Source organism: Trachurus japonicus, chromosome 4 (assembly GCF_045865225.1).
Source record: "Trachurus japonicus isolate A0001 chromosome 4, Traja_1.0".
In the NCBI taxonomy this organism is placed as follows: Eukaryota; Metazoa; Chordata; class Actinopteri; order Carangiformes; family Carangidae; genus Trachurus; species Trachurus japonicus.
This window is the reverse complement of record NC_140910.1, coordinates 34,090,173-34,113,906: the sequence shown is the minus strand read 5'-3', so window position 1 is coordinate 34,113,906 and position 23,734 is coordinate 34,090,173. Positions and strand designations below refer to the sequence as shown.

At 38.8% G+C, this 23,734-nt stretch overlaps 1 protein-coding gene and 1 long non-coding RNA gene across 2 annotated transcripts in view; both read right to left on the bottom strand.

The window, feature by feature from the left end:
- Nucleotides 1-23,734, bottom strand: part of LOC146989309 (uncharacterized) — a 311,632-nt gene that overhangs the window by 87,935 nt on the left and 199,963 nt on the right. The window lies entirely within an intron of this gene.
- The window catches only part of LOC146989316 (uncharacterized), a 19,429-nt gene continuing 13,206 nt past the window's right edge, over nt 17,512-23,734 (bottom strand). Inside the window, exon 3 of the long non-coding RNA XR_015035749.1 lies at nt 17,512-17,579. This is a non-coding gene — a long non-coding RNA (uncharacterized LOC146989316). The remainder of the gene's footprint in view (nt 17,580-23,734) is intronic.

The following is a 23,734-nucleotide window of genomic DNA, read 5'->3' as shown; positions in this document are numbered from 1 at the left end:
AAGAAAGAAAGAACGCAGTTTTTTGGGTCTCAAATATACGGTATATATAGTTTTTGCAGTCAAACCTCTTTTTCTTTGATTGAAATGTTTTGCTTTTGATTGAAGTGAAGTTTGTTTTGATTGAAAATAGCTTTTTTTTGTTGTTTAAATCAACTTTTTTTTTTTTTGGATTGAATAATAAAGACACAAATGTAGCTCCATACTCCTCCTCCTCTTCCTCCCTCCTCCTCCTCCTCCTCCTCCTCCTCTTCCTCCCTCCTCCTTCCTCTTCCTCCTCCTCCTCCCTCCTCCTCCTCCTCCTCCTCCTCCTCTTCCTCCTCTTCTCTCCTCCTCCTCCTCCCTCCTCCTCCTCCTCTTCCTTCCCCCTCCTCCTCCTCCCCCTCCTCCTCTTCCCTCTTCCTCCCTGTCAGTCAGGTGTTTGCAGAGCTGCATGGGAGCAGCAGAGCAGCAGATCATCTGAACACGTTAACTCAACAATTATCATCCATGACTGACGCCCTGATCAAGTCAATATGTCGTCTGTGACCCGCTGGAGGAGAGCAGCGCCCGTTTACCGCTCACGCCTGGGACCAATTAGCTCCGAGAGTCGAGCTCCGACTACCAGAGAACAACTCGCTGACTCGCTCTGTGTCTGTGTCTGTGTGGTTTCTCCTTGTCCAGGTGGTGGCGCTAGTGCACAGCTCAGCGCCGGCAGCAACAGACACATGCAGAGCAGGGCCGTTGTATAGGGGAGAAAGGTGATGATAACTCTAGGGGCCCAGAAAAAACCCCAGTAGTCTAATCTTTGTATGACTGATTTATTCTGCGTAAGACCCTGACTAATACTCATAGTACACTGTAAAAACTCAACATCTTTCCAAGAATATTTGTCTTATTTCTTGTCCAAATGTCTCATTTCTAGTCAAAACTAATCTCTTTCCACTTAAAATAAGACTCATCACCTAAAAATGAACTTGTTTTTAGATCATTTTCACTTAATTCACAATAAGTAGAAAAATCTGCCAGTGAAAGGAAGTTTTTTGTGCTTGTAATAAGGAAGAAAAACTTGCTCCACTATCAGATTTTTTCTACTTATTCCAAGTGAAAATCTGCCTGAAAGAAGTAAAAAGTGTCTAAAAACAAGCTGCTTTTAATATGATGTGTCTTATTTTAAGTAGAATGAGATTTGTTTTGACTAGAAATTACATTTTGACTAGAAATAAGACAAATATTCTTGCTAAGATACTTGAGTTTTTGCAGTGTAATGCTGCATTAGCATCAAAACAAAGAAGGCTAAATAAAAAACGATAATACATACGTAGTCTAAGAAAAAAAAAGAGGAAAAGTTAGGGGGAGGGGCCCACTTTAGTATTCTTTAAGGGGGCCCAGAATTCAGGCCACTGAAGATGATCGTCTCTATGTTTTTATCCAGAACCACAAGAATCCTTGAGGTTTTTGCTGCAGGAATGTGGGGATCAAACCTGCGATCGGAGCGTTTTCAGTCAAGAGTTCATCAAGTCGTCATGTTTCACATATCAAGATATCAACTACAGCTCCTCAACAGCATCTCCTCGTCCAGATCTCTGAACACGCTCCCAACACATCATCAAACACGCCTCACAAATATACACAGCAGCATCAACAACACAGCAGCTCCTCCTATAAAATATAAAATATAAAACATAAAATCGTCCCCTATTAGGAAAACTATAATATAACGTCTCATATTTACTATTTGTGGCATGCAAAAGTAAAAAAAAAAGTGTGTTAATGTGTTTAACAGTTCATCAAGTGGAAGATGAAATGATCCAACCATGAAACACTCTTTTTTGGGCAATATTTTAGATAGATAGATAGATAGATAGATAGATAGATAGATAGATAGATAGATAGATAGATAGATAGATAGATAGATAGATAGATAGAAATTAAACTTTGATCTGACGTCGATCAGAAAAACTATATATATATAATTTTTAAAACAGAGTGTGAGTTTGATGTGAGGAATATAAAGATGTTCTTATAGATAAATATTATTATTATTATAGATGTTTAGGTTTGTTTTCCTGCTTCTCTAAAGCTGAGATTTACAGACTTTTATTAACCTAGTGTCTGTCAACACCCTGAACGCATCATGACGTCATTTAACTTCCATACAGAGAGAGTAAGATTAGATTAGATTTATACAGTATATTCTGTTTTTATATACGTATATATACTGTATTATAGTAGAGGGATATTTTTTCTGATAGATAGATAGATAGATAGATAGATAGATAGATAGATAGATAGATAGATAGATAGATAGATAGATAGATAGATAGATAGATAGATAGATAGATAGATAGATAGACTTTATTGATCCCAAGCTGGGAAACTACAGTCAGTAATCAATATCAGTGTATTATTTTATTTTTCTACAGTTTCAGAGTGAAAAAGGGAAACAAAGCAGCAGCAGCAAAAGAATGGGAAACACAGGAGACTTGAGCCTTTTCCTTTTCTGGCAGTTTGAACATGGAAAAGATGGAAATAAATTATAAATATATACAGTATATATAGTTTAAATCAGAATCAGAATCAGAAGTGTTTTTATTGCCCAGAGCAGTAAAGGTCGGTTTACAGCAAGAGGAGGAACTTGTCTTGGTGTCAGGTGCAAACATAAAGGTACTAAACATAGTTTAAAGGGAGCGATAATAATTTAAATAAAATAAAATAAAATAAAATGAATGAAAATATTCTAGTGCAAAAGATACGGATATACTATATGCAAAAAAACCCCAACAAAAAACGCATATGCGATATAAAAAATAGAAAAGAATAAAGATCTATTCAAAATACTACTAAATAAGTTATTGTGCAAGTTGTTGTAGCAGACTGACTGTCCATATGACAGGTTTAGGGTTATTTAGAGGGAACTGGGACATTGTTCATTGTTCATTATTAAAATGTAAAGGTGTCATCTGTAAATTTTGCAGACTTTTACAAAATGTTTCATTGATTAGATTTGATTCCCGGCGCCGTCCTGCAGGTTGGAGACGGTTAGAAATGACAAAAATGTGTCGTGCATATGGTCACATGTTGTATGACAAAAGGGCATTGTGTGTGTGCATGCATGTGTGTGTGTGTGTGTGTGTGTGCATGCATGTGTGTGTGTGTTAGAGAAAGAGAGATGCTGCACATACCAGAGATTTTAGAGTCAATGTGATGTAAAACGGTCGTTAACATCCTGTCCTTCAGCTCGGTGTTAAACCTAGAGGCACTGAGGACAGTTCAGTGTGTGTGTGTGTGTGTGTGTGTGTGTGTGTGTGTGCTGGCTGTGTATTGATCTGCAGTGTGTGTGTGTGTGTGTGTGTGTGTGTGTGTGTGTGTGTGTGTGTGTGTGTGTGTGTGTGTGCTGGCTGTGTATTGATCTGCAGTGTGTGTGTGTGTGTGTGTGTGTCTGAGTGCTGCTGTGGTGTAAACTGACTCTGGTGATGTCAGCGGCTCCATTAACGCTCATCAACATCTTCATCTTCATCATCATACGAGAGTCAAGATGCTTTTACACTGCAAAAACTCAAAATCTTACCAAGAATATTTCTCTTATTTTTAGTCAAAACAAATCTCATTCTACTTAAAATAAGACTCATCACATTAAAAAGCAGCTTGTTTCTAAGACATTTTTACTTCTTTCAAGCAGATTTTCACTTGAAATAAGTAGAAAAATCTGATAGTGGAGCAAGTTTTTCTTTCTTATTACAAGCACAAAAAATCTGCTTTCACTGGCAGATTTTTCTACTTATTTCAAGTGAAAATTTGTTTGAAATAAATGAAAATGATCTAAAAACAAGTTCATTTTTAGGTGATGTGTCTTATTTTAAGTGGAAAGAGATTAGTTTTGACTAGAAATAAGACATTTTAACGAGAAATAAGACAAATATTCTTGGAAAGATCTTGAGTTTTTGCAGTGTAAACTTCCTTCAAACCTCGGACAAAGAAATTAAAATGAACAAAGAGGAAAAATCTGATTTAACTCCAGATCAGATTTTTTTTTTTTTTACAGTGTAGGTCAATAAGGGCAAACGCACACACAGACAGACAGACACACACAAACCAACACACACACACACAGACACAGACAGACAGGCTGGCATCAATATCTATTCTTAGTGGGAGATTTGAGAAAACTCGAGAGGCGGATATTGTGTAAATGTGTGTTGTTGTGTGTTGGTGCAGGAGCTGCTCAGATCTGATTTCCTGTCTCTGTGATAACAACAATAACGCACAAAATGAACTGGACACTCGTGTTATTTGACTTTCATTCAGGCGCCTCTGGGCAGAGTTGTGTGTTTTTTGTGTTTCCTGAGAGGTGGAGACAGAGCGACGAGATGCTGCAGCTCATGTGTAGGTCATAGGCTGCAGTTATTATTATAATAATAATAATAATAATATTCAACTGCTTCTTCATTTTCTACAGGCGGCCACTCAGGCTGCAGATGCCCAGATGTGAAGATGCATCACTAAGACACAGAGGTGGGGACTTGGACTTGGACTCGAGACTTGAGACTTGACTTGGACTCGAGTCCCGATTTTGATGACTTAAGACTTGCTTGATCAAATCAAAAAAAGACTTGGACTCGCTTGGGACTTGAGAGGAAAGACTTGAATTAAAGTCAAGTCACAAGCAGCAAGCACAAATATTAAAATATTTTAAGAAGTGTCACATCAATGTTATACTGCAGCAGCCAGCAAGAGATATTCTATATGAAACCCACTCCTGTTATCAGTCTTGGCTGTGTAATTAATGCCAACACACTAATAAAACCTACCACACACATAAAGATAATCTGGCTGATTTTGCCCCGATTTTCCCCCTTCCGACCAAAGACAAAAATCGCCCGATTATCTTAGGCTCTTAAGATTATCTTATGAGATTCTGGTTCTGGATTGTGGTGTTTTAAGATTAAAATTCTCCCGACAATCGGCTCGTAAAACGGTCGGCGGCAACAATCGTAAATATTAAACATGTTCAATATTTACGATCGTCGGCCCCGACAATCGTGACCGTTTGGATCAAAAGTCGGCTTGTGTGTGGGGGATCTTTATGTATCATTAATTATAATCGATTTGTTTGGGACTCGAAACAAAAATCTTAGGACTTGGACTTGACTTGGGACTTGAGAGCAAAGACTTGAGACTCTACTTGGACTTGCAACATAGGGACTTTCTCCCACCTCTGCTAAGACACGGCCTCATGCACCGACCTGTAAAACCCTCAGTCGTCGTTAGCAACCACAAAGCTACAGAGGAAACACTAACATGTGTTGCATCGTTCACTGGTGTTAAATTTATAATTTATATTTTATCTTCTCTGTCTGTGCCACTGTGGAGAATTTGAAAACGAAGGCTTATTGTATCATAATCGTATTATGTTCTTATTGTATCTTATTGTTTCGTATTGTATCATATCATATCATATCATATCGTACTTTGTTGTTGTTTTAATCTTAGTTTATTTTACTTAGTATTGTAATTTATTTATATATACAGTATATCTACTTGTCTTATCTTCTAGTAGGAACACACCGAGCCTGGGAAACTGTGTTTGGTTCCTACCAAGGTGGTACAGTATGAATCACAATATAACAAGTCTGAGTCTGATATTGTAGGCCTATCGTATTGTATTGCATTTGTAAAATGTTCTTATCGTATTGTATTGTATTCTTACTGTATCATATCATATCATATTGTATTTTATTCACATTATGTTCTTATTGTATTGTATTCTTATCACATCGTATCATATCACATCGTATCATATCATATTATATCATATCCTTATCATACCTTGTTTTTATGTGTAAAATCAAAAAGCTGAACTGCTGATCCTGGTTTCATGGGTTTTGATAATGTTATTGTACAATAATAAACTGAACCAGTCATTAAGTTCAACGGCATACATACATACATATAACATATTTCTCAGACAGTCGTTCAGCAGCTTCCTGGTTATAAACTCTCAGACTGACTGAAGCAGCTAATGAAGCTATAAACTAATCTGACGACCAAAACAAGAATAAAAACCAAAAAAGAAAAAGAAAAATCTGATTGGAGGGTTGATGGTTGAGCAGTGATCCTCAACTGGTGGCCCACGGGCCGAATCCGGGCCACTGGACCATCTAATCCGGCCCTCGGACTTCATTCAAAAAGAAAATATCTGCTATTAAAAAACCAGCCTATTTTTTAGGCCTTTTCTCGAAAATTGCATATCCATAATAAAATGAGTATATCTCTGCAACCACAAGGTCTATTTGAATACTTTTGGTGTCATAGTTAAGGGAAGAAATTGAGGAATTGCTGAGATGTGTAAATTCCAGTATATCTGTTACTGGTGAAGAGTAAATGAAGATGACACACAGAAAAAAATTAATAAAATTAATATTCGCCTTAAAAAAAATCATATTTTTGATGAGTGCCCTTTAGAATAATGCTGATGAAGCTCAAACTCTCTATAAAATCATTGTACAACATGTGAACATTGTCTCTGCAGTGGTTGATTCTGATTAATTGAAGCAGGACAAAATTATTGAGATTTTACTACAAAATATTCAGGCGAACTTTCCAAAATGTCCATTTCTGGCCACAGCTTGGAACCACCTGCCACTATAAACCATTGTTTAATCTTTAGTTTCACACAATTTGCATAAACTAACTGAATATTAATCTACCAGGACTAAATAAGAAGTCCATTCTTAACGCCACTGAAAAAACATCAGAGTAGAATAACTTGATTAGAAACAGTTTGTCATGAGCAGCTATAGAGTTGAACTGGTGCTGCTGGTTTTTCCTCTGATCAAGTTGATTATTCTCATTATTTCATCCAGTCAGAACATCTATTATCTACAACACCACCGCTCCGATGATACGATGCAGCTGAAGCCTTTTCATCTTCTTGCTGCTAAAACTCAGACGCTGTCCGACGTTAACGAGCACGACGGACGCTCTGTCGTCGAGGAAACGTCGGACAGCGTCTGAGTTTTAGCAGCGAGAAGATGAATCATCGTCATCATCATCATCGTTGTCGCCGTGGCAATATGGCATCGTTGCTATGTGAGGACGACGACGGTGTACGAGCTGCTGCTGCCTTTGTCTCCATGCAGAGCTGCAGAGCTGCAGGGCAACACACACACACACACACACACACACACACACACACACACACACACACACACACACACACATTCTACCCACAGTATTCTGACCTATTTTCAAAACGCCACAACATCACACACACAAAAAAACACAACACACGAGCAGAGAAGAGGAGGAGGAGATGAAGGGAATTAAAAGAAATGTTGTGTGTGGTTTTAAAAAAAGAAAACCAAATAAATGGCAGCTGACTTCTTTCTTTCTTTCTTTCTTTCTTTCTTTCTTTCTTTCTTTCTTTCTTTCTTTCTTTCTTTCTTTCTTTCTTTCTTTCTTTCTTTCTTTCCCTCTCTATCTATCTACCTCTTTCTATTTATCATCCCCCTCTCTCTGTCTCTTTTTCTATCTTTGTCTCTTTCTTTCTACCCCTCTCTGTCTTTTTCTTTCTTTCTTTCTTTCTTTCTTTCTTTCTTTCTTTTACCCCTTTCTCTGTCTTTTTACTTCTTTCTTTCTTTCCCTCTCTATCTATCTACCTCTTTCTATTTATCATCCCCCTCTCTCTGTCTCTTTTTCTCTCTTTGTTTCTTTCTTTCTACCCCTCTCTGTCTTTTTACTTCCTTCTTTCTTTCTTTCTTTCTACCCCTCTCTGTCTTTTTCTTTCTTTCTTTCTTTCCTTCCATTATTAGTGACGGTTTTATGTTTTTTTTTTCTTTTACTTTGACAGAAAGTACATGCAATAAGGAAGTGTAATTCATAAAAGCTGGGTGAAAAGTCAGAGTCTTTCTTTCTTTCTTTCTTTCTTTCTTTCTTTCTACCCCTCTCTGTCTTTTTCTTTCTTTCTTTCTTTCTTTCTTTCTTTCTTTCTTTCTTTCTTTCTTTCTTTCTTTCTTTCTTTCTTTCTACCCCTCTCTGTCTTTTTCTTTCTTTCTTTCTTTCTTTCTACCCCTCTCTGTCTATTTCTTTCTTTCTTTCTTTCCTTCCATTATTAGTGACGGTTTTATGTTTTTTTTTTCTTTTTCTTTGACAGAAAGTAGGCTACATGCAATAAGGAAGTGTAATTCATAAAAGCTGGGTGAAAAGTCAGAGTCTTTCTTTCTTTCTTTCTTTCTTTCTTTCTTTCTTTCTTTCTTTCTTTCTTTCTTTCTTTCTTTCTTTCTACCCCTCTCTGTCTTTTTCTTTTTTTCTTTCTTTCTTTCTTTTACCCCTTTCTCTGTCTTTTTACTTCTTTCTTTCTTTCTTTCTTTCTACCCCTCTCTGTCTTTTTCTTTCTTTCTTTCTTTCTTTCTTTCTTTCTTTCTTTCTTTCTTTCTTTCTTTCTTTCTTTCTTTTACCCCTTTCTCTGTCTTTTTACTTATTTCTTTCTTTCTTTCTTTCTACCCCCTCTGTCTCTTTCTTTCTTTCTTTCTTTCTTTCTTTCTTTTACCCCTTTCTCTGTCTTTTTACTTCTTTCTTTCTTTCTACCCCTCTCTGTCTTTTTCTTTCTTTCTTTCTTTCTTTCTTTCTTTCTTTCTTTCTTTCTTTCTTTCTTTCTTTCTTTCTTTCTTTCCTTCCATTATTAGTGATGGTTTTATGGGTTTTTTCTTTTTTTCTTTTTCTTTGACAGAAAGTAGGCTACATGCAATAAGGAAGTGTAATTCATAAAAGCTGGGTGAAAAGTCAAAGTCTTTCTTTCTTTCTTTCTTTCTTTCTTTCTTTCTTTCTTTCTTTCTTTCTTTCTTTCTTTTACCCCTTTCTCTGTCTTTTTACTTCTTTCTTTCTTTCTACCCCTCTCTGTCTTTTTCTTTCTTTCTTTCTTTCTTTCTTTCTTTCCTTCCATTATTAGTGATGGTTTTATGGGTTTTTTCTTTTTTTCTTTTTCTTTGACAGAAAGTAGGCTACATGCAATAAGGAAGTGTAATTCATAAAAGCTGGGTGAAAAGTCAAAGTCTTTCTTTCTTTCTTTCTTTCTTTCTTTCTGTCTTTGTGTGTGTGTGTGTGTGTGTGTGTGTGTGTGTGTGTGTGTGTGTGTGTGTGTGTGTGTGTGATGCTGCTCCATTACTGCCACTCTGCTACATGCTAATCCAGCTCTGACAGACCTTTTCATGGCATGTGTGGCTTTTTCTTCGACGTGAGCGCCGGGACCGAGGGCAAAATAACAGATTAACAACCCTAATTTGTCCTGAGGTTTTAATGGGCCAAAATTATACGCAGCCCCCCCCCCTCCCCTCTTCCTCCCCCCTCTCCTCACCCCCCAACTCCCCCCTCCCCCCTCCTTCTTCTATCAATCTAAGTGTCTCTGTGGTCGGTTTGAATTCACATTTATAGGCGGCCATGTGCTTTCAATTTCTCCTGCGGACTAATAAAGGCCATTTGAGAAAGGGGCATTTTGATTGGCCAATGGTTTTTATTTTATTTTCTCCCCCCTTCTCCTCCTCCCTCCTTCTCCCCCTTCCTCCATGTCTTTTCTTTTCTACAGAAACCTCAGGACTACAGACAGAGCGTGGATGTTTGACAGCTACAAACGCTGCTCTGGCAGGTTCATGTTTCTTCCAAAGCAGCAGCCGGTGGGAAGATTGATCCTTTAAACTGACGCAAATGTGGAGGAGGGAGGACACACTGTACACACACACACACTCTACACACTGTACACACACACACACTGTACATACACACTGTACACACACACACAGATTCAGACCTAACCTGGATTCAATAATCCCGACTGCTCTATTAAGATGAGAGGACCAACAAAACGCTGCCACTGTCAGAAAGACTTAATGTAAAACTACAGTGGCAAAAAAAACCAAAGAAAGGAAAAGAAAAGGTCAAGCAGCTTTAATCTGCTCCGTCAGGACGTGGAAACGTTTCAGACTCAACTCCCGACTGTTTTGTCTCTCTGCTACGTATTGAAAATCAGTTGTTTCCGTCTGAACTGTAAATATTCCAGCTCGCTGATGGAAATCCGATAAATCACATTCTCCATCCCTTACCCCTTAGAAACAAAGAAAAGGCTTTATATTGTTTCTTGCCAGATTTCTCAGTTTTATGAATTTTCTGCTTTGTCGTCCATCACCAGTCGAAATATGTTTTAGTTTTTTTTTTTTTTTTTTACACCGGACCAGGACGACTCGCTCTGAGAGTCGGAACATCGTTGCTCGGGATGTGACGACTAGTAGGCCTATGGATTTTCTTCGTACTACGACGTGTTACAGTTATCATTTAATTCATTTCACAGCACTATGAATGTGTAAAATCAAATATAGTCAATTTTAGTTAAAACCAATCTCTTTAACTTGTTTCAAAGTAATTTTCACTTGAAATAAGTAGAAAAATCTGCCAGTGAAAGCAAGTTTTTTGTGCTTGTAATAAGAAAGAAAAACTTACTCCACTATCAGATTTTTCTACTTATTTCAAGTGAAAATCTGCTTGAAAAAAGTAAAAAGTGTCTAAAAACAAGCTACTTTTTAATGTGATGAGTCTTATTTTTAGTAGAATTAGATTTGTTTTGACTAGAAATGACATTTTAACTAGAAATAAGACAAATATTCTTGGTAAGATTTTGAGTTTTTGCAGTGTATTCAAGTCATTAATTGTCATCTCTACCCAATGTTAAAGTTTATTTTAATCACTTTCCTGCCAATTCAAGGTAACATTAAGTAAATTGACTTAATGTAATTTAAGAATCGAAAACAAAGTTAGTCACGCGGTTGTCGTGTAACTTTGTTTTCATTCATGCGAGTTGCGTTGATTATTATCTGGCTCAGCGAGGAGATCGACATGACCATCAGGTTCCTCACCAGAGGAAAATACGATGGATGACGGACTAGGAGGAAGTGTTGCATACGAACAGCAAGTAAACTGAGATCTGAGTTTTCAGGCGGACCAGAGTTACTTTGCAGAGTTGGGACGAGTTTTCACACCTGCACAAACGAAGCCGACCGACTGAGGAAACCAACTCTGGTCTGGTTAAAGTGAAATCAAACAGCTCTGATGTGAACGCGACATAAATCCATCTTTTTCTCTGGATCATTCCTGTCACTGTTCCAGTTTTATTCCACACACATTCCATCTTTATTTTCATTTTTGTGTAAATATAAGGCAAGGCAAGGCAAGGCAATTTTATTTGTATAGCCCGTTTTTACCACCAGTTCGTCTCAAAGGGCTTTACATCCCATCATAACAACATCCTCTGTCCTTAGACCCTCACATCCACTGAGGAAAAACTCCATGGAAAACCCTTTTACCAGGGAAAACCAGGAGAAAGCTCAGGGTGAGCAACAGAGGAGGGATCCCTCACCCAGGACGGACAGACGGGACAGAGATGTTGTTACAGACAAGAAAACAGTTTATAGTTTATGTCATAGAATGTGGGAAACATGGAAATGTTAACAAGAGTTTTATACCTGCAGAAAGTGGATTTCAGTATTCATATTATTGACACATTATAAAACGGAAAGGTGAAATCCGGCGATCTGATTGGTTGTTAGCCGTGGTATATTGAGCATATACCACGGCTACTATTCTAAAGCCTTATCACAGCGTAGGCTATCACTCCGCCTCAGGCACGTATGACTGGTATGAATGGAAGTTGTTGTCATGTATCCATGACAACGGACTGTTGCAGTCCGTAGCCAAAGACAGTTGATGTTTTTACGATGTTAAAAAATGGACTAAAGTAGTGTAATTGACATGTTTAAGGTGAACTTTGACCTCCAGAGGGTTAACAATGGTAGAGGGGACTGAGCAGTGACAGAGCTACTTGGAGCTAACGTCTGGAGAGGTGGGACTAGTTTTTCACAGTGAGGCTATTTTATTGGATAATATGTATTTCTGGTTGAATAAAACTACATGAAATTGATTGTGTATCCCTCTTTTATATTGCCTTTATTGGTAACCGTGTAATAAAAGCAATATATCACTCCAGTCCGTGGTCTATGGTCATTATACCACGGCTGAGGGGCGTTGTTCGGCCCGACGCGAAGCCTGTCGTGATATATTGCTTAAATAATCACTGGACATCCAGGTCCGACAAACACAGTCGACTGTATGAGCTTCACAACATCGACTGTCTGATTCAAATCAAACAAGAACAGAAACTTCACTCCTGTTCTCCTTTTTTCATTTCCAACACCTGAGACCTGCAGAGTAGACCACGACCACGCCGGCTTTTAAACATGTGATTTGCGGTGAAACAAAAGAAAGAGTTCATAATCCACACACACCGTCAATATCATCATCAGCAGCAGCAGCAGTCTGAGCCAGTGTTTAGGTTTCCTCCCAGGCTGCTGTCTGTGCATGTCTGCTGCATATAGCATGACTCATCCCCTCATCCCCTCATCCCCTCATCCCCTCATCCCCTCATCCCCTCGCTGGGAAAGCCACGGGAAAAAAACTTCAAAGGGAAAAAAAAAAAAAAGAAGCTGCTGCATACGGCGATGGAGGCTGAGAGAGTCCAGAGGAAAAGAGTCGAGTGGAGAAGCTGCAGCGACCGACTGACGAGCTGCATGTTACAGAGTCATGTAGCGTTTAATAAAAGAACACAACAGGCTACACAGCTGCAGACGCACACACACACACACATACACACACACACACACACACACACCTGCACAGGTGATCTAACAGTCCGATCCAATCAGGTGTTGAAATAAAAACATACACAACATAAAATGGAGTTACATGTGGCTCACAGCAGGTTTCCACATGTTTATCCTCCACACACACACACACACACACACACACACGCTCGGCGACTGCAGACGTACAGTATGTTATGATCCGTATCTGTCACACTGCACCAACACATTAATAAAAAGGATGTGTTCTGCTTTTCAGACTTCTTATAATACAGTATGTTTAAAATGTTGGATACTTGTTTTTTTAGAGGAGGTGGAAGTGTCGTATCATGAGATGTGGTGGAATTCAGAGACGTCTTGTAAAAGTCGGAGAGGTTCAGGCTGCGTGTTTTCTTTGTCTGGGTCCAAGATGAAGATGAAATCCACATTTTTAATACACTAAAATAGTAAACAAGCCACTCAATGTGATAGTTATGGAGTTTTTTATTGATAGAAACTTTCTATAGTGCCCCACTGGGGGATTAAAAACCCCTGAAACGAGCAGAATAGGTCCTCTTTATAGTGATAGTTCAACATTTTTGGCAAACTGGCCCATTACCATAATCCCTATAGTCATAGCAGTAGGTTCGTTACCTTTAATTGTCGGTGCAAGCTGTTTTTAGAACGGCGGAGCAGAGCCGTGAGCTGCTCAGAGCTACGCTACGGAGGCTCATTATGGGATTTCTTGGTTTCCCTCATCATCAAACTCATCAAATACACAATCCAACAACTCCACAACGCTCTGGTGGACAAGTTGTGAGCTGCACATTCACCACGCTATGAGATAATAACACAACGTTACCACACAGAGTTGTTTTAGAGGGAAATTCATGCAAAACCTCTGATGCACGTTGCCTTCAGGGACAGTTTTTCATCAACAGTCTCTGTATTTCCCTCTAAAACAACTCTGTGTGGTAACGTTGTGTTATTATCTCATAGCGTGGTGAATGTGCAGCTCACAACTTGTCCACCAGAGCGTTGTGGAGTTGTTGGATTGTGTATTTGATGAGTTTGATGAGGGAAACCAAGAAATCCCATAATGAGCCTCTGTAGCGTAGCTCTGAGCAGCTCACCGCTCTGCTCCGCCGTTCTAAAAACAGCTTGCACCGACAATTAATGGTAACGAACCTACTGCTATGACTATAGGGATTATATGGCAACAGGCCGGTTTGACTAAATGTTGAACTATCCCTTCAACCATCCTTGCAACACTCTGGATCATATCTCTGTATGTCTTTCATCACAGTTTTAAAATATCTGAGCGTCTCCATTCCAGATCCCTGAGTGCATCTTACACTTTCTCCAGGTATTAGACTGCACCTCCGTGTCTTCCTGCACCTCCACCTCTCTGGGCCAAGAGACAGGAGTTATATAACCGAGCTGCTGGCAGCCGGTCGGTGTTACACGGACTTAAAGAGCCTCCTCTGGTGAAAACCACCCGATCCATCACCACGGTGAATAAACCTCTGTGAGACAGTCAGACCTGGGACCTGGGACCTGCAGCAGCACAACGGATTACTACACTGAGCATTACATAACCACCGGGCTCTGCAGCAACTCTGATCCCAGGTCAGCTGTTAAAGGGATACAGTAGTTCACCCAAAATTCAAATTGCACTCATTATCTATCTCCTCCCCCTCATGTGGACTAAGGGCTGGGAGAAGTTTCGGTAACACTTTACTAAGATTGACATAACACTGTCATAACCATCAATGAATACTTATGACAGCTGTGGTTAAGTGTCATTCGGTAAGTTATGTCACTTTTGATGCAAAGTTGACATTGTTTGAGATGTTTTTGTTCTGACAACTTGACATAAAGACAATTTAAACTGTCATAGCAGACCTAATGGACAAACTTTAAAAATGATGTCAAGTTCTCATAACAAGGAACATCTCAAACAATGTCAACTTTGCATCAAAAGTGACATAACTTACTGAATGACACTTAACGACAGCTGTCATAAGTATTCATTGATGTTTATGACAGCTGTTATGTCATGGTTATGACAGTGTTGTGTCAATCTTATTAATACCTATTCAAGTAAAGTGTTATCGAAGTTTCAGAGTCCTCCGTGGCTTCTCTGAGTTACAGGGGGTCTCGGTTGCAACGGTTGCAAATGGATACCAACTGTCTTCGTAACAAAAAGACACACCAAAAAACATCCAAATACCTCCATGCTGCTTGTATGTAATTTCCCTCTTGCTGAAATTGTTACGAAAAAAATTAAATAAGTCTATATTTATATATTATATATATATTACTGGGAAGGCAAGGCAAGGCAATTTTATTTGTATAGTCCGTTTTTTACAAACAGTTTGTCTCAAAGGGCTTCACTTGGCATCATAACAACATCCTCTGTCCTTAGACCCTCACATCCACTGAGGAAAAACTCCATAGAAAACCCTTTTAACAGGGAAGAGGAGCTTCCGCTACAAAACAAGCTTGAAATATAGACTTGTTTCATTTTTTTCGTAACAATTTCTCATGTTGGGGCTTCAATTCAAGAGGGACATTACATACGAGCAGCATGGAGGTATTTGGATGTTTTTTGGTGTGTCTTTTTGTTATGAAGACAGTTGGTATCCATTTGCAACCGTCATATGGACATGCACTGCTACGCCGAGACCCCCTGTAACTCAGAGAAGCCACGGAGGACTCTGAAACTTCTCCCAGCCCTTAGTCCACATGAGGGGGAGGAGATAATGAGTGAAATATCAATTTTGGGTGAACTATCCCTTTAAAACCTGGCGTGGTCTGCAGGTCTCAGGTGTTGGGAGTGAAAAAATGATGCGTTCAGGGTGTCTTCTCTTCTCAGGATGAGGAACCCTGAACAGGAGTGAAGTTTCTGTTCTTGTTTGATTTGAATCAGACAGTCCATGTTGTGAAGCTCATACACTGCAAAAACTCAAAATCTTACCAAGAATATTTGTCCTATTTCTAGTCAAAATGCAATTTCTAGTCAAAACAAATCTCATTCTACTTAAAATAAGACTCGTCACATAAAAAGCAGCTTGTTTTTAGACACTTTTTTACTTCTTTCAAGCTGATTTTTACTTGAAATAAGTAGAAAAATCTGATAGTGGAGCAAGTTTTTCTTTCTTATTACAAGCACAAAAAACTTGCTTTCACTGGCAGATTTTTCTACTTATTTCAAGTGAAAATGTGTTTGAAACAAGTGAACATTTTCTAAAAAGAAGTTCATTTTTAGGTGATGAGTCTTATTTTAAGTGGAAAGAGATTAGTTTAGATTAGTTCTTTTCGTTACAAAGACAGTTGGTATCCATTTGCAACCGTTATAGGGACATGCACTGCTACGTCGAGACCCCCTGTAACTCAGAGAAGCCACGGAGGACTCTGAAACTTCTCCCAGCCCTTAGTCCACATGAGGGGGAGGTAGATAGTAGATAATGAGTGAAATTTCAATTTTGGGTGAACTATCGCTTTAACACACATCCTGTTCTCAGGCCAATGAGGTGATAATGCAGCTTCATTCAGACAGTCTGTTGTGTTTCTGACACAGAATCCATCAGAGTCCAGATCTGGATTCTCCTTCGTCCCGTTTCATCTTCCTCTTTCTCCTCCTCTCCCTCTCTCTATAACTCTGTCCTTCGCTAAAAAAAAGGGAACAGAGTAATTGCAGCCAGCACATCCAGAGTTATATCAGGCCCACAATGCACCTGGCAAAGCTCCCAGAATCCATTACCCTGGCACAGAACCAGAACCAGAACCAGAGGGAAACTCTCATCAAGTCTCTTCTGGTCCCTTCAATTCAAAACCAACCACACGCACGGGAAAAAAACAAGCTGCTCAGTCATCAGTCGTGTTTTAGAGCGACTCGGCTCAAAGCGCTCTTCTCTGAGGTCAGCGTGACCTTTGACCTTTGATATTTGATCCCCAAGAATCTAATCAGTTATTAGACATTAAGTCCAAGTGAGTGTTTGTGTCGAATCTGAAGGAACTCGTCTTCATTAGAACAAAAAATAATGTTTTATGAGGTCACAGTGAAGTTTGACCTCCGATTGTTTTATACTTGAGTCCACAAGAACATTTTCGCCACATTTGAAGAAACTCAAATATGGAGATGGTGCATTTAGCAAATTAAAACTAAAACAAAAACTAAAAGGGAACAAGTTCATCTTCAGAGGTCTGACCGAGGCTTTCTCCTAAAACCTGAACAACTACAACTAAGACTAAGACTAAATAAAAACTACAACTAAGACTCAATAAAAACTAAAACTAAGACTGAATAAAAACTACAACTAAGACTAAGAATAAATAAAAACTAAGACTAAGACTAAATAAAAACTAGTCAATTCCTCTAAAATAAAAACTAAACTAAAACTGATTCATCACTTGTTGAACTCACTAAAACTAAACTGAGATAAAAAAGCAAACTGAAAAACAAAAAAAACCCCAAAAAAATAATGAAAAATTTTAAACTATAACAATAACTTTTAAAATTATAATAACCCCCCCAAATCTGCCCAGTCCATAACTGTGACCTAATAAATGTAAAGAAGTTCTGTCAAAGTGTAACTGAGATGTCGAGTGAGACCTGAAAACAAAGATGGCCGCCGCTCAGACTGAGTGTCGAAATAAAAACCAAGAGGAAGTTGCAGCATCTTTGTCGTCGCCGTTGAGACAGTGAGAGAAACAGCTCAGCTCAGCTTCGTCTCAAACACACACACACACACACCTCAGACCAGTCATGACCACCATGGAGCAGAGAGACGAGTCCGGACACGCAGCACAGAGCTACGCCAACGTCACACACACACACACATTACAGTTACTTCCCAGCAGCTCTTACCTGTTCAAACTCTCGCAGGCTGTGCAGCTGTAGCGGCGGACCTTTGTCTGTTTCATCACAGGAGAAATCTGCACACAGAATAAAACACAAAGACGAGACAGGATCAGTTCAGTGTCGTACTGTTGAAAATAAAACAACCAAACAACATTTTGACCTGATAACACGTCACCATATCTCAGACTTTATTAAACTTTATTTAAACTGAATATGGAATAATCACTCTGCTTTGAATGCAACTGTTTGTAGGGGTCCGTTTCACAAAGCAGGTTCAGGAAACTCAGAGTTTTGGGTTTCAGAACAGGTGATAACAGTTAGTTCAATCAACGCTGAGGTAACTTGACCCTGAGTTACGGGGAGATGAAAAGCCCTCGAAAAAAAGATTCTGTCGCAGCGGCAAACGGACGTGAGCTCTTTTTTCCTTTTTCTTTTTTTACCGCGGGACAATATGTGAGTATTAATTGAGGAAAAAAAAAGAAATCTTGGGAGTTATTCAACATTGTATGTTGAGCAGGTGCAACTCCAAATGTGTGTTTGATATGTTCACGTTTGTCTCCATTATAACGTGACGGGATGTGCCATAGTAACTGACTCCGAGCTTCAGTTAGGCCTACCTATGTTTGCGAAACGGGTAGTTACTCCTCTTTCCCTGGTTTGACTTACCTCCCTTTCTGAAACGGAAAACCCAGAGTTTGCCTCATTTCAGGGACCCCAGATTAACTAACCCGACACCAAACTAATCCAAGACCATTTCCAAGTCCATCACTGACTGTATCCAGTCCCAGTCCTCATAATAACCATGTGTCTTGATATTATTTACCAATTTTTTCTAGAAATGTTTCTTATGTTTGCTTAAAAAAATTGCCCAATGGCGGTCAGTGGTCTAAACGGTGTCAGTTTAAGGGTCCTTGATGTAAAAAAGTTTGAGAACCACTGCTCTTCAGTAGTAGAACTGTTTGAATTATCCTAAAGTTACTGAATTACATCACATAGACCAAAGTGAGCCAAGATGTCGCTGCAGCTGTGGTCTGGAGAGAAAACCCAGAGTCCGAGACGAGACCGAGACCTTCACTGCAAAAACTCTACGTCTTTCCAAGAATATTTGTCTTATTTCTTGTCAAAATGTCTCATTTCTAGTCAAAACTAATCTCTTTCCACTTAAAATAAGACTCATCATCTAAAAATTAACTTGTTTTTGCATCATTTTCACTTGTTTCAAACTAATTTTCACTTGAAATAAGTAGAAAAATCTGCCAGTGAAAACAAGTTTTTTGTGCTTGTAATAAGAAAGAAAAACTTGATCCACTATCAGATTTTGCTTGAACGAAGTAAAAAGTGTCTAAAAACAAGGTACTTTTTATGTGATTTTACGTATAATGAGATTTGTATTGACTAGAAATGACATTTTCACTAGGAATAAGACAAATATTCTTGGTAAGATTTTGGCTTTTCGCAGTGTGTAAGATGTGGACTCAAGACTGGTAGCTATTTGGTCGACATTACAACACCACTTGGTCAAAAAAGTGAAACAAACTGAAGGAGGAGGAGTCGCCTGAAGCAGCAGGTTAGTTATGTGAGTTATGTTGTGAAAGCATACATGTGCATCTGAGTTTTTTAACTTTTTTTTTTTTACACATCTGGAGTTTGCTCGGTCGCCATGGAGACCAGCATGTTCAGGATTCCTCGTGAAGCAAACATCTCGTTTTCTATTCATGTTAGTGTAGTGAGGAGGAATCATCAGGATGTGGAGCGGAGCTGAAACACCTCAACAACATCTCAACATGTGATGACGTTCCTCCTGACCCGATCCCCATCCCATTCCCAACCCCACAACCCCCCCAAACACACACACACACCCGCCTCATTATAACCCTATTAAACCTGGATGTATATGAGCCGTGTCCACACACACACACACACACCACCACAGTATATTCTCATCCAGCTGAAACACTTCCAGAGTCTCCGAGCCAAACTTCTCCAGGCCGCAGCGTTCCCAGAAAGAAAAAAACTTCCATACAGGAGGGATTTGGACAATAGTTCAGGTTTTATTCCTTTAAAAAGCCAATCGGTTTTGCAGTATGCAGGGGGTGGGGTGGGGTGGGGGGGTTCAGGTCCGTAGGGGTGTAATTAAGACGACTTGGCAGATTTCAGATTTCTGACGGTTCTTTTTAAAATTGCAGCACATTAAACGTTATTAAAAAGCTGCAGCAGAAGGTGGAAGGAAGAAGGTGGACGGGATGCTGGACCCGAGCCCGACATGTTAACGCTGCTGCAGCGGGACGGCGCACAAGAGTTACACAACAACACGGAGAGAGAGGAGTGACGCACCGCTATAAACACACACACACACACACACATATACGTCTGCACTGCAAAAACTCAAAATCTTACCAAGAATATTTGTCTAATTTCTAGTCAAAACAAATCTCATTATACATAAAATCAATAAAAAGCAGCTTGTTTTTAGACACCTTTTACTTCTTTCAAGCAGATTTTTACTTGAAATAATCTGATAGTTTTTCTTTCTTATTACAAGCACACAAAAACCTGCTTTCACTGGCAGATTTTTCTACTTATTTCAAGTGAAAATTAGTTTGAAACAAGTGAAAATGATCTAAAAACAAGTTCATTTTTAGGTGATGAGTCTTATTTTAAGCAGAAAGAGATTAGTTTTCACTAGAAATGAGACGTTTTGACAAGAAATACGACAAATATTCTTGGACAGATTTTGAGTTTTTGCAGTGTGTGAGGACCATCACTGACGTCTTCTGTACGAGGACGCTGGTCAAATAATTTAAAAAAAGGATGGAGCCAGGCTAACTGTCTCCCTTTGATACTTTATGCTAAGCTAGGCTAAGCTATGCTAGGCTAACCCCATCCTCACTCTAAGGAAGGTGGACGGGATGCTGGAGCCGAGCCCGAGATGTTAACGCTGCTGCAGCGGGACGGCGCACAAGAGTTACACAACAACACGGAGAGAGGAGGAGTGACGCACCGCTATAAACACACACACACACACACACACACACACACATATATAAACACACATACACATCTGCACTGCAAAAACTCAAAATCTTACCAAGAATATTTGTCTTATTTCTTGTCAAAATGTCTCATTTCTGGTCAAAACTAATCTCTTTCCACTTAAAATAAGACTCGTCACCTAAAAATTAACCTGTTTTCAGATCATTTTCACTTGTTTCAAACAAATTTGAAACAAGGAAAATCTGCCAGTGAAAGGAAGTTTTTCGTGCTTGTAATAAGGAAGACTAATCTTGCTCCACTGTCAGATTTTTCTACTTATTTCAAGTGAAAATCTGCTTGAAAGAAGTAAAAAGTGTCTAAAAACAAGCTGCTTTTTAATGTGATGAGTCTTATTTTAAGTAGAATGAGATTTGTTTTGACTAGAAATGAGACAAATATTCTTGGTAAGATGTTGAGTTTTTGCAGTGAGGACCATTACTGTCGCCTTCTGTACGGGGACGCTGGTCAAATAATAATAATAAAAAAAGGATGTAGCCAGGCTAACTGTCTCCTTTTCATACTTTGATACTTTATGCTAAGCTAAGCTAGGCTAGGCTAACCCTGTCCTCTGTCTAACACACAGACATGGCATCAGAGTTACAAGCCAGTTTAGTGATTCATTTCCCAACATGACAAACTGTTGTTTTCAAAACCACATTAAAACACCAGACCCAGTTCACTCTTGTAAATGCACATAAGATAAAAAAAACATTTATATAATATTAGCCTATAGCGGGGAAAATAAATAGGCTATTGAGCGTGTCAAATATATTTCTAATCGAGCTATTGACATGAAATTTTTCACCAGATGTCCGCAACAACCCAACTAATGCACACATACAAAGAAATCCAAACATTTATGTCCATAAATTAAGTAATGTGTAGGCTAATAAAGGGAAATGACACAAGGAATAAGTATTGAACACATGAAGAAAAGGAGGAGGAGCAGAAAGGTAAAGAAGGAAAGACAAGAAAGCAGCTGGAGTCATTTAGAAAGTCATCCTGTCCCTATCAAAGTAATCAAAGTAATATCAGCTGCTTTAGGCCAATCTGACGCCTATAATGTATTTATTTATATTTATTTATATGGATTGCATTTGCATTTCTACTTGTAGGTTAGGCTATTAGGTTATTGGGAGTTATAGCTATTCTATACTCAGGTCTGCAATTCTCTAGATAGAGCTGTTATCTTTCTTATTTTTTATTATTGATGCAATGAATGACATGTGAATGCTGCTGCTGTAACTACCATAATTCCCTGTGAAGGATTATTAAAGTATCTAACTAACTAAAAAGGTTTCTCATCACCAAGGTACACTAGAGGCGTCTCATCCAGACCTTCAGAAACTGATGTTAGCTTTTGTTTTTAATATGTAGGCTATTCACATGTATCGGCATCTTGATTTTATCCTGAAGCACACTGAGTTTATGCTCGCCGTATGAAATGTGCTATAAATACATTGACATTGACATTGATGTGTCTGAATGCACTGTTAATCTGGAACTGAAAAGAACATTTCACTATAAACTGGACATGACCAAGATTTCACTGCAAAAACTCAAAATCTTTCCAAGAATATCTGTCTGATTTCTTGTCAAAATGTCTCATTTCTAGTCCAAACTAATCTCTTTTCACTTAAAATAAGACTCATCACCTAAAAATTAACTTGTTTTTAGATCATTTTCACTTGTTTCAAACAAATTTTCACTTGAAATAAGTAGAAAAATCTGTCAGTGAAAGCAGGCTTAAGGAAGAAAAACTTGCTCCACTATCAGATTTTTCTACTAATTTCAAGTGAAAATCTGCTTGAAAGAAGTAAAAAGTGTCTAAAAACAAGCTGCTTTTTAATGTGATGAGTCTTATTTTAGGTATAATGAGATTTGTTTTTACTAAAAATGACATTTTTGACTTGAAACGAGACAAATGTTCTTGGTAAGATTTTGAGTTTTTGCTGTGTTCTGACAGAGTCAAAAGAAAACTAAGAGTCGTCCAAGAGCTGAGGGAATGACAGAGAGCTGCAGAGAGACCTGCAATTAGCAGTTAAAAAAAAACAAACAATGAGCAATGCACTCAACCTCCATGACCTCTATGCTGCTCCCCATGCAAGTCTATGGACACGTTCAATACTTATTTTCACGGCTGTAGATCATATATTGTTATATCATAAAGTAGATCCTCTAATACATAGATCATTTCTTAAATAAAGCTCATTGACACTGAATGACAAAGACAATATATTGATTGACTCCAGCTTCACCTAATTTATTTGAATGACTTTGCATCATTTCAACATTAAATCTTCTCTACAACCAAACAAACAGGCCTCAGAGAATAAGATTTGAGTTAAAAAAGTATCAGTATTGGATTTTAGAAGTTATTAAACTCTGGGAATCATCATAAAACCTTCACCCAATTCATAATTTTTCAGTTTTTTCTTTAAACACTCAGATAAATGAGTGTTTTCTCTCCTCTCCTCCTCTCAGAGTCTGGAGCGTCACCAAGGAAACGTCTGAGGGAAAATTATGAGACGTTTACAAGACGGGAGTCAAATTAGTGTTTTCCTCCAACAGCTGAAATATTAAAACACCTCACACAAACACACAAGTGTAAGAACACACACACCTATTAAAAAAAAAGAAAAAAGCAGGGCTTGTGGTGTTAGTGTGTGTGTGTGTGTGTGTGTGTGTGTGTGTGTGTGTGTGTGTGTGTGTGTGTGTGTGTGTGTGTGTGTGTGTGGTTACGGACACACACAGTCATTCATAGAGTCACAGAGGCTCTGACTGAGTGAAGCTGCTGCAAATAACTCATGAGTCGACACGGGAGGAGAAACAGAAGCTCGCCTCCCTCACTTCCTGTCTCTATGCTGTCCTTTCACAATAAAAGCCCCAAAATACAGCACAGTGCAAAAGCTTTAGGTGAAGAAGATGCTCTTTATTTATGGATTAAAGGACAGTCTGGAAACGAGCGGTAGACCTCGGCTCAATCCAGGGGGCGGGATGAAGGCTGTCTTTCAAACTGCCTCTGCACCAATAGGGTAGCGCTACGACCAATCAGAGCAAAGAGCAGGATGACGTTAGCCTGACAAGCCAATTAAAATGTATGTCGTCATGGCGTTAAGCCGCCCAACGACTCTCTAAACAGATAGAGCGCTGTGATTGGTGAACACAACAAACGGTGTTGAGACTCAAAAAGTTC